Source organism: Bufo bufo, chromosome 6 (assembly GCF_905171765.1).
Source record: "Bufo bufo chromosome 6, aBufBuf1.1, whole genome shotgun sequence".
Classification (NCBI taxonomy): domain Eukaryota; kingdom Metazoa; phylum Chordata; class Amphibia; order Anura; family Bufonidae; genus Bufo; species Bufo bufo.
In genome coordinates, this window is record NC_053394.1 from 66,291,473 (window position 1) to 66,304,139 (window position 12,667).

Here is a 12,667-nt window from a genome sequence, read left to right on the forward strand (position 1 = left end):
ACAACAGGAGATGCGCCACATTTATTAGGAGGTGAAACTCTTGGCACATCAGACAAGAATAGGAAACACCATTCTTATTTAATTCCCCTCAAATTATATTAAAGCATTGCAACAAGACCAGCGCTGTCCAACTACCCAGCCTGACAGCTGAGGCCAGAAGTAGTCAGGCATGTCATCGCTGCAGCTGAAGGACCAGTGACTGCATATCACAACATGGCAGCGACTGTGGAAAGACAGCAGATGGAGCAGGTGAGCATTGCTTCTTTTCTTATTTTATAATGATCCCGGGCATCAGCTCACTTTTGAAGGGTAAAAGAAAACCCATTTAATGTAACAGGTATACTGCATTTGGACACCTTTGGGGGCATTTTTGTTTTATGATTGCATTTTACTCATTTTGGTCTGAATTTTTTTTTTCAATCGTTCTATGTTAAGAATGTTCAGCAGTTTCTGAGATACAAGTGTTAAAAAATCAGTCTGTTTGCAAGCTGTCACTTTCTGTTTTCGTTGAAGCCCATCAACTGGCAGCTCAAGTGTAGCTCTTATATTTGATCTCATTACCTCATAAACACTCATTATAGCCCAATTCTTATCAAACTGATAAGACTATGGCATAAGTGTTTATGAGGTCAGGAGATCAGAGATTAGAGCTATATATGAGTCGTCACATGACGTGCTTCAAAGAAAACAAAATGTGACAGTTTGCAAACAGACTGATTTTTTAACTCTTGTAACTTAGAAAAGGCTGAACTTTTTTAATTAAAAAAAAAGATTTTTAGGTCAAAAAGAGTAAAATGCAACCATAAAAAATGCCAGCGAAAGCGAACATAGTGTTTAAGCTAGGAAACTCTAGCAGCCATCCACAGAAAAGCCGAAAGACTGCAGCGGGATAGAAGCTTCAGTGATTAGAAGAAAAAAAGACTATTGAGGTATTTTGTAAGGAGTACTTTATACAAACAGTTTAATAGGTCTAGACTTTGCCACCTGCTCACATATCAAGAGGATGTAAATATAGTCTACAAATGTTCTCCATTTTTCATTTTTCCCCAAACATGCAGCAGAGTCAGGTTTGCTGTTCCCGTGTGTGCCAGACTTAGATTAGTTTGGTCTACAGACTGCCAACAGTTCAAGAAGGTACAGATGGCGCAACTACAGGATTTGTTTATGGCCAGATGACAAATGAGAAAATATACCTTTTATGAAAGGCTGCCAAGATTGTTGATTTCTTATTTTTTTTATTCATTTATGACCCAGAAGTACACTTTAGTAATAAAACACAGAAGCATTTATTAGTAATAGCCTCTGAGCGAGGAGAGGCCGGCACCGGGGGGAGGACAAAGCTATTCAAATACGTGTGGGTGAAGGGTAAATGACGAAATAGAAATAATGACTCCAGTGTAAAAATTAGCAGGAGATCTACATGAGATATCATCTACCTTGAACCTTACACAATTTTTATTATTGATTTAGTTGAATATTTTTAGTGGCTTAGTAAAGGTCCCATTCACTGGGCTTGCAGAAATCCATGCACATGCTGCAGAAAACCCATTCAGAGGTATGGAATGGATTTTAGCCACAGAAATGTTTGTAATGACCCTCCCTCATGTGAACACGGCCATAAGGTATGTTCACAAGTGATGGATATGCCGCAGATTCGCCATCGTGGACTCTTCTTCAGCACATTGACAGCGTTGTACGGTACCAGAAAAATCTATTTGATTTAAAGAAATCTTATTCACACTAGAGATTAGCAAACCTGACAAGATTTGGTTTGTTTGAAGTTTGCAGAATTTTTTAAAATATTCAGTTCAGGTACAAATCGATTGAGACGAGAGAGACAGAGAGAGCCCACAAGGCCCGTCAACGAAGTAAGGCAAATTTCTCTTGAAACATTCTGGTTCTCTTGTCCTTCTAGAAAGAGAACATGCTTGCATGTTGAGAGAGGTGTAAGCTTTATGTGGTGTTGTATTTCTCTTGTCTCACTTTCAGTTGATTGTTTCTTTGAAGGTTTCTCTGGTTCATCTGAAGTTGATCCAAAATAGCTAAATAGAATCACTAAAGGTGTTGTCTGTTTTTGCTATACTGATGATATATCCTCAAGTGAATAGGAAGGAGATGTCCCATTGAGGTGAATTAAAACAGCAGGCGCTCTAAGTATGACTACTTGCTACTGCACAGCAATTAGGTAAACAGTAATGAGAACACCGCATCCATATAAGTGCAGCATTATTTTCACACAGTGGATTGGCAGAGATGCCTTTAAGTTTGCTTATGTAGCAAAGCTAGAAAAATAGCTAAGCCAGCCTCACATCTGCAGCTAGCTATTTCAGGACAAAAGCCCTTTATCAGAGTAAGGGCTCATGCCCACGAAGTAAGGGCTCCGTGGCAGTACTCACTTGAATGGGGTCCGCGATCCGCATCTGATGGTCCGCACCTCAAAAAAGTAGTGCATGCACGACTTTTTTGCGGTGCGGAGGCACGGCCAGAAACACCACGGAAGCACTCTGTAGAGCTTCAGTAGGGTAACGATCCGTGCTTCCACTCCGCATCTCCAGGTTTGCGGACCCATTTAAGTGAATGGGTCTGCATCCATGACGCGGGGTGCAAACGGCCGGTACCCCGTGTATTGCGGACCCGCCGTATGTGGGCCGCAATACGGTCACGGCGGGGCAACGGCCGTGTACATGAGCCCTAAAGCAAGTGAGAACAACTTTTCTACTTGCAAGGCCTTAATGAGAACCTCTGGGTGGGTACCATTTCTATTACAGAGACCAGTTGATATATGTCATGATTATGCATACAGTACAGACCAAAAGTTTGGACACACCTTCTCATTCAAAGAGTTTTCTTTATTTTCATGACTATGAAGGCATCAAAACTATGAATTAACACATGTGGAATTATATACATAACAAAAAGTGTGAAACAACAGAAAATATGTCATATTCTAGGTTCTTCAAAGTAGCCACCTTTTGCTTTGATTACTGCTTTGCACACTCTAGGCATTCTCTTGATGAGCTTCAAGAGGTAGTCCCCTGAAATGGTCTTCCAACAGTCTTGAAGGAGTTCCCAGAGATGCTTAGCACTTGTTGGCCCTTTTGCCTTCACTCTGCATTCCAGCTCACCCCAAACCATCTCGATTGGGTTCAGGTCCGGTGACTGTGGAGGCCAGGTCATCTGGCGCAGCAACCCATCACTCTCCTTCATGGTCAAATAGCCATTACTTTCAAAGTTTTCCCAATTTTTCGGCTGACTGACTGACCTTCATTTCTTAAAGTAATGATGGCCACTCTTTTTTCTTTACTTAGCTGCTTTTTTCTTGCCATAATGCAAATTCTAACAGTCTATTCAGTAGCACTATCAGCTGTGTATCCACCTTACTTCTCCTCAATGCAACTGACGGTCCCATCCCCATTTATAAGGCAAGAAATCCCACTTATTAAACCTGACAGGGCACACCTGTGAAGTGAAAACCATTTCAGGGGACTACCTCTTGAAGCTCATCAAGAGAATGCCAAGAGTGTGCAAAGCAGTAATCAAAGCAAAAGGTGGCTACTTTGAAGAACCTAGAATATGACATATTTTCAGTTGTTTCACAATTGTTTGTTATGTATATAATTCCACATGTGTTAATTCATAGTTTTGATGCCTTCAGTGTGAATCTACAATTTTCATAGTCATGAAAATAAAGAAAACTCTTTGAATGAGAAGGTGTGTCCAAACTTTTGGTCTGTACTGTATATATTGTTGAGAAACACTAATTTGTGTACTAGGCACACTCTCTCTATATATGATGGGCCTGAGCATTGGGGGCATGTTTTATACTTTTGATAACCCCTTTAACTTTTTGATGATAGTCTAATTTATTGAGATGCACTAGTTAAGTTTCTCAGGCAGTTTAATCCTGGGTCTATGTGTAGTGGAAAATCCGCAGCAGATCCATACACATGTTGATTTTGCTGTGTGATTTCACTGCTCTGCATTAAAATAAAAGTCTGTAACTGAATTTGATATTCAGAATTAAAAATTCCCACCGCAGGTCAATTTCCGCATGGAAATTTTTACACCGCCTGTGAATCAGATTTGTTAGCATTTCCATTCAGTTTTATGCTACTGTATTCCACTGCAGATTTTCCATGTGGAAATCTGAAATGAAAATCTGCAGCATTTCTGGTACACTAAGTGCTACCCTATATCTGTGACATGTCTGAATTACAGGGGTTATCTAGTAAATCATAATAGCTGTGTAATTATATCTTTGCTAATTTTTTTTATGTACTTTATGTTTCAACATTCAATAATTTCAAGATCTCAGCAATCATTAAATCGGAAAGTTCTTCATTACATCTAGAGGTGAATACCACCTTAGACAACCGCTGTCTTAATGCTCTATTCATTGTCCAACCGGTGGACCTACCATGAGCCAATGAAAAGGTATGCGTCTGGTTCCCAGGTATTTTACCAGTGAAATGTACATGCTGATGCATTGCAGCCAGCACTGACTTGGACAACATCATGGTTCAAAAATGCCCATTCTAGGTTGAAACTCTATCTCTTTCTTCCTCCCTGACCTACTCTATTCTTCCTCTCTTCATAGACTTCTATGGGCTGCAGCTGTAACCGGATTCCTCAGCGACAATGACATTCCATTGCCTTTCTGAAGACAAACCTTAGCTGTAAATTGAAGTGACTAATAAGTAAAGAAGGCGACTGATATTTATTTAATTATATATATACATATATATATATTTATATATATGTTGTGACACAGTGGAAGTGTGACGGTCACGTACACTACACACAGGGGGGAGGATAGTGACCACTGCGCTCCACCCTCACCCCTGGCCCTGCCTACTTGCCTCGCAAGTCCTGATGACAGGGGACAACTGGACGGCAGTCCCTAACTTAGGATACATGCTGGGAAGACGGACAAGACAAATAACGGATCGTGAACGGACCGGGTCAATACCTAGAGAGCTACGCAGTACCAAGGAACAAGCAGAGAATAATCAAGAGAAGCCGAAGTCAAATAGCAGGAGAGAAACGAAGTACAACAGGAGTCTGCAAAGAATCGACAGGTGGAAGCCAGGGTCAGAATACCAGGAGAGTAGCGCAGTACAGGAGGAGCAGGCAGAGGATCGTCAGGGAACACAGGATCAGGTAAGTAAGCAGGAAACCAAACAAATGGCAGATAGCTAATTAACAGGCAACCTGTGGCCAGCAGGCTGCCTGTTAAATAATGTCAGGCTAAAGTCATGTGACGTGGCCAGCGCCACATGACCCGCACCAGGGAGAACAGCCGAGCACCGAGTAGCCAGCTCGGTGCTCAGACCTCACCTGGTTACTGGGGGAACTAAGGACGCCGGCCGTGCGGGGGAGACGTACGCAGCCGGTCCGTCCCGCCCCCTGTCACCTAGGAGACGAGGGCGCTGTGCCCGTCCTCTCTCCTGCACAGCAACGGGACGCCGACGGTGCTGAGGAGAGCGAGCGCCTCGGCGTCCCGTGACAGAATGTTTGTGTCTGGCAAGGAAGGTATTTTCCTCCCAGCATGTGCGGCTGGGTTGGTTTCCAGCCAGGTGAGGTCAAATACTGGACTGGAGTTTAAGTGCCGGTCCGGGTTTTGGCAGCACCTGGCTGTCCTTAAATAGTCAGCTGGGCTCCGCTGAGATGTCTCTGTTTTTTGGGATCTGAGGCTTTGTGCCGTGCTGGAGGGATGATACCCGCATGCTGGGGAAACAGGCCCCCTAAACCTGCTGTGGACTACTGGAGGCAGAACTGCCAGCAAGGTGACTTGTGTTATATGAACTTTCCATTGTGTGTGAATTAACACAAAAACTGCAAAGTTACATGCTGTTTTATGCAATTGCCTCAAGTGTGAATAAACACTGACATTTTGAGTTAAGAACTTGTATTTTGCCTCTGTACTGCCCCGCTTACCCTATCTACCAGGAAAAACCCACAATTGGTGGAGGATGCGGGCAATAGCAGTGAGGCTGGCATAAACGCAGATATTTTTGGTTTCTGCATTTTTCAGGCACGGTTGTATGTCATAGATTAAACCAGCTGTGTTACAACCAGTGCCCCATGACAAAATGGAGGCTGTTGTGAAGGCCCTCATGGAGGCTAATCTGCAGCAGCGAGAAACAAACTTGCAGCAACGTGAGGCTAATAAGCAGCAGCAGGAGACTAATCGGTTGCTGCTACAACACGTGATGGCTTTGCAGACAGCAGGAGCAACCCCCGAATGTCCACGATGCCCGGAAAGCAGTCTGTGCCAGGATTCCTAAGATGACCCCCGCAGACGACATCGAAACCTACCTGGTGATGTACGAGAAAGTGCCCATCAGGGAGAAGCTACCCCGTGACCAGTGGGCTGAGGTCGTCGCTCCATTCCTGGCATCCGATTCCCAGCAGGTGTATTTCGACTAGCCAGATGATCAAGCGGCCGACTACCAAAAAGTAAAGGGTGAGATTTTGTCAAGACTGGGGTGATTGTGTTGGTCCGGGTTTATGCCGGCCGAGCCTGCGAGGACCCAGTATTATGACTTACTCCACCTCTTGCAAAAGTGTCCCATGGCTATGCTGAATAGACTATTGGCTGATATGTTCTGGAGGGCTCTGCCACCCCCTCTCCAGCACTGGATCGGCCAGGTGTCTCCTGGCAACGCCCTAGAAATGGTGGACCTGGTGGAGCACTACGAGGCTACTAAGACTGTTACAGGGGGTTCTTTTGGGAGGGGGCAGTCAAACCCGTAAATCTCCATCCCAGACCCGGCGACTTGTACCATCCAAACCCACCCGGGGTGTACCCTTTATGGACCTGGCTCCGATAGTCTGCTGGAGGTGTCAGGAGCCTGCCCATGTAAGAGCTGACTGTTCCCATCAGGTGGAACCCATGGATACAAACTATGGCTACCGTCAGTCGCTATATGCCAGGAAGCTGTGTGCAGCAAGTACCCCAAAAACTCTAAACAACCTGTGCCAGGTGGAGGTAGGAGACACTCCAGCGGAGGCTCTGCTGGACTCAGGGAGTCTGGTGTCCCTAGTAAGGGCTCTCCTGGTACGGTCCACGGAGTATACTGGCCGGAAAGTCGGGGTCATGTGCATCCATGGAGACTTAAAAGACTATCCCACCGCCCTGGTGTCTCTAATCACAAGGGCTGCGAAGAGAAAAATGGGCACTCCAATAAATTGCTAAGTGCTCACTCACTGTTTGACAAACACGCGTCACTGCATTTATGAGTGACCAATAAAAGAATCACTTAGCAATTTATTGGAGTGACGGTTTTTCTCTTCGCTGGTCTACTTGGGATGAAACCCACTGACCGAGCACCCACATCGTGACGAAGTGACGCCCGACATTTTTGAATAATCACAAGGGCTGGCAGATGGACTCACGACGTGGCAGTTGCCCCAAATTTACACTACAAACTTATAATAGGGAGAGACTTCCTGGGCTTACCGGCACTGTGGCCTGCTATGAGAGTGACTGATAACCAGGAGACAGGGGTAACCCTAGCAGAGTGGCCCGGCTCAGGTGGCAGACCAGAACCCTGGGAACCTGAGACCGAAGGGCCAGCGGTAGGGGTGACCCCCACTTCGGTGGAAGAGGGGGAGACAACCCCGCTAAGTGCGATGGTGGGAGAGGTGGAGGACTTGCAGCCGGGTCCTGAATTGGCAGACCTCAATGTCTCTGAGGATAATTTTTGGCACCGCCCAACGTCGGGACCCATCCCTATCCCGCGCCTGGGAAAATGTGTTAATAGTAGATCGTGAACCACAACAACCTGGGGCAGAGTCAGTGTTTCCCTGTTTTGGGGTTCATCCGGATATGTTGTATCTGGTAAACCAACTATGGGGTGATCCTAGTAAACAGTTGGTGGTCCCCAAGGCTTATTGCAAGCTTATGTTAGATCTAGTCCACCAACACGTTCTCGGGGGTCACCTGGGGCCGCAGAAAACTCAGGATCGTATTCTACAGCGATTTTACTGGCCCAGCATATTCAAAGAAGTGGAAGAGTTTTGTAAGTCTTGCCCGACCTGCCAGATAACTAGCCCCAAGCCACATTTCCGTAGTACCTCTCCGATTATCGAAGTACCGTTTGACCGAATAGCTATGGACCACATAGGCTCAGTACCGAAGTCCGCCAGAAGGCATCAACACATCTTAGTCATTCTAGACTATGCCACTCAGTAACCGGAGGTGGTGCCACTGCAACATACCTCGGCCAAACTCATAGCTAAGGAGTTAATGGAGATGTTTTCCCAAGTAGGACTACCTAAAGAGGTTCTGACTGACCAAGGGACCCCTTTTATGTCCAAGGTGATGAGGGAACTCTGTAAGTTTCTGCACATAAAACAACTACAGACGTCCGTTTACCATCCGCAAACAAACGGTCTGGTAGAACGGTTTAACCAAACATAAAAGTGTCATTGAGTACGTTACCCAGATGCAAGATCGGATAGAGACAGTGTTGCCTGTTGTTAGGGAGCATATGGAGGCAGCTCAGGGAGCCCAGAGTCGGGTCTATAATCGGCAGGCTCGGGTCCAGATCTTTAACTCAGGTGATCGGATTTTGGTTCTGGTGCCTACTGTGGACAGTAAGTTCCTGGCTAGGTGCAGGGGCCCTATGAGGTACTCGAGAAAATTGGAGATGTACACTATAGAGATGGCCTTGCGGTTTGCCCAGCGGTCGTTTCGCGGCGAACTTTGCGTGTTCGCGATTCGCCGAACATGCGAACATATGGAGAAATTTGTGCCCGCTATATTCTTTTACATTATGAAGAACTTTGACCCATGACACATCCATCAGGTGGTACAGGACAGCCAATTGAGACATTTCAGCACATGGACATACCCCCTACCTTATAAATAAACCTGATCTGGCCGCCATTTTACATTCAGTGTTTTGCCAGTGTAGGGAGAGGTTGCTGTGTGGAGCAGGGACAGGCTGTTAGGGACACCAAACGCTAGCTAATAGGGCCGCAAAATTCATTTTAAGGACTAGTATAGGTGTGCTATCGATAGGTGTGATACACAGAGTGGTGCAATATACTTGGAAGTCAGGGGCCTAGGGGCTAGGGGCTTACTAGGGCCATTTTTATATAGGGTAAGGTTCCGGATGGGGTCGCTCTTATCAGGGCTGGTGGTCTGTGGTTAGGCTATCAGGGCCAGAATAGCACCCCCCGTGTAGGGCAATATCAGAGACAGTTCTTTGCCCACCCTGTCCTTCAATACCACATCATCATCTAGCCCAGGGATAGATGTTTTTTGCTTTCCCTTCGGGATTCATGGATGTGCACTGGAACCCCCCGGATTGTGGTAGGACATATGGTTTCTGATTTGGTGCCGCCGAGCACCTGATTTAATGCCGCCGAGCACTTGTTATTGCCTACCACATCTATGCTTTTTGCTTAAAGGGGTTCTGCACTTTGTTTTAACTGATGATCTATCCTCTGGATAGATCATCAGCATCTGATCGGCGGGGGTCCGACACCCGGGACACCCGCCGATCAGCTGTTTAAGAAGGCAGCGGCGCCGAGGCCTTCTCGCTGTTTACCGCTGGCCCAGTGACGTCACGACTAGTGTCAACTAGCGTGGGCGGGGCTAAGCTCTGTTCACTTGAATGGAGCTTAGCCCCGCCTACGCTAGTTGATACTAGTCGTGACATCACTGGGCCAGCGGTAAACAGTGAGAAGGCCACGCCGCTGCTGGAGCGCCGCTGCCTTCTCAAACAGCTTATCGGCGGGGTCCTGGGTGTCGGACCCCCGCCGATCAGATGCTGATGATCTATCCAGAGGATAGATCATCAGTTAAAACAAAGTGCAGAACCCCTTTAACTTTCATAATTCAATTTATTTTCATTTTGAGGGATATCTTTTCCATTCACACGTCTGCAAAATGGGTCCGCGTCCGCATCCGTTCCCGCAATTTTGCGGAACAGGTGCAGACCCATTCATGTTCAATGGGGCCGGAATGTGCTGTCCGCATCCACATTTGCGGATCCGCACTTCCGTATCTGTGCTTCCATTTCTGCAAAAAAATAGAACATGTCCTATTCTTGTCCGCAATTGCAGACAAGATTAGGCATTTTCTATTATAGTACGGCGATGTGCGGTCCACAAATTGCAGAATGCACATTGCCGGTGTCCGTGTTTTGCGGATCCGCAAAACACTTACGGACGTGTGAATGGACCCTCATAGTAAAATTATTAAAGGTTACGTTTTATCTTTATGTATATTCTAATGGATTGCCTTCCTTGTACAATGTTATAATATACTTTCTATGTTAGAAAGTATATTATAGTGCATTTGTATTGTGCGGCAGTTGTGTGCGGTTCTGCTGCGATACTGCAGGTATATAGAGAGACAAGCGTTATTGGAACAAACAATTTCTACTGGTGTGATATACCAGTCATCCCCCAAAAAACTGATTGAAGCGGGGTGTTATATACCGATATACTTACTGTATAGTGCATTTGCGCATGCGAAAAATATATTGCCGATATTTCGCATTGAAAAAAATAATAAATGGAGATCGCAAATTCGAATAATACATCTAGTATGTCACTGTCCATGTTGTGGGACAATTTGTGTAATTCTAGTAATTATTTCTTGGCTGCAAATATGAGCTGAAGGTTTTTCAGGTTCGCCTGCCATTAAAATGAATGGGACCCGCTGCGAACTTGCGGTTCGTGAACATTTGATCGCGTTCGCGCGATCACGTTCACGAACCGTCCCAGCAGATGTTCGTCCATCACTTGTAAACTACAAGGTACACCAGCCAGGGCGGCGAAAGCCGGAGCAGGTTTACCATGTGAATTTACTCAAACCTTGGAAAGATAGGGAAACCTGTACAGAAGACAGCCCGCGGCCGGGTTTTCTAGGAGAAGAGGTACCGACCCCTCTGTCTGATGCAAGAGAGGCGGCTGCCACAGTAAAAATTGCTGATAGCCTCTCCTCTAAACAGACTCAGGAGGCCAGGGAGTTCATTAGTCGGAACACGGATGTGTTCTCGGACCTCTCTGGATGCACTTCCATAATCCAGAATGACATTGTCACTGAGCCTCAGGCAAAAGTCCGATTAAAACCATACCGGGTACCTGAGGCTCGGCGACAAGGCATATCAGAGGAGGTGCAGCTAATGTTGCAGCTAGACGTCATTGAGGATTCAAAAAGTGAGTGGGCCAGTCCTATAGTATTGATACCCAAGCCGGACGGGATGTTTTGTAACGACTTTCGAAAACTTAACGAGGTTTCCAAATTCAATGCGTATCACATGCCCCGGGTGGATGACCTCATCGAGAGGTTAGGACAAGGCCAGTATTTTTCTGTTTTGGACCTCACGAAAGGGTACTGGCAGGTGCCCTTAACGGAGGCTGCCAAAGAGAAAATTGCTTTCATCACGCCTGAGGGGCTGTATCAATATAAGGTCTTACATTTTGGTCTGCATTGCGCCCACGCCACTTTTCAGTGACTAATGGACATTGTGCTTCATCCACTTCGTCGGTACGCTTCAGCTAACCTGGACGATATTGTCATCCACAGTACCAACTGGGAAAGTCACCTACCCAAAGTGAAGGCTGTAGTGGACTCCCTTCGGAAAGCTGGCCTAACAGCTAACCCAAAAAAAGTGTGATAGGGTTAGAAGAGACTAAGTACCTGTGGTATGTCATTGGGCACGGAGTCATGAAACCCCAAGTGAACAAAATAGAGGCGATACGGAATTCGCCCCGACCTGTCACCACTAAGCAAATAAAGTAATTCCTGGGAATGGTGGGCTATTAAATGAGGTTTGTTCCCCACTGCTACTCTAGCCGCACCCTTAACAAGGCTCTTGAAGGGATGAAAATCAGGGATAGTTCGCTGGAATGATCGGGCAGAAGAGGCTTTTGCCGCTTTGAAGTCGGCCCTGTGTGGGTCACCGGTTTTGATGACGCCTGACTTCAAGAGGGAGTTCGTGGTACAAACAGATGCCTCTAAAGTAGTCCTCGGTGCTGTACTGTCTCAGGAAGTCAACAGGGAGGAGCATCCCTTTGTCTTCCTAAGCCGCAAGCTCACCCCAGCCGAAACCAGATACAGTATAGTGGAGAGAGAGTGCTTGGCTATCAAGTGGGCATTCGAGTCTCTCCGCTACTATTTGTTGGGGAGAAAGTTCCGCCTGGTGACCGACCACTCCCCTTTCAAGTGGATGAGCCAGGCCAAAGACAGGAATGCCCGGGTCACCAGATGTTTTTTTTCTCTGCAGAACTTTAAGTTCTCTGTAGAACACAGAGCAGGCCGGTTGCAGGGAAACGCGGATGCCCTGTCCCAGGTGCATTGTCTGGCATGTGTCCACCCCCTCAGGGTTGAACAAAGGGGGGGTATGTGACACAGTGAGGGGTTGTGTCTGGCAAGGCAGGTATTTTCCTGCCAGCATGTGCGGCTGGGTTGGTTTCCAGCCAGGTGAGGTCAAATACTGGACCGGAGTTTAAGTGCCGGTCCGAGTTTTGGCAGCACCTGGCTGTCCTTAAATAGGCAGCTGGGCTCCGCTGAGATGTCTCTGTTTTTTGGGATCTGAGGCGTTGTTCCGTGCTGGAGGGATGATAGCCGCATGCTGGGGAAACAGGCCCCCTAAAGCCTGCTGTGGACTACTGGAGGCAGAACTGCCAGCAATATGACTTGTGT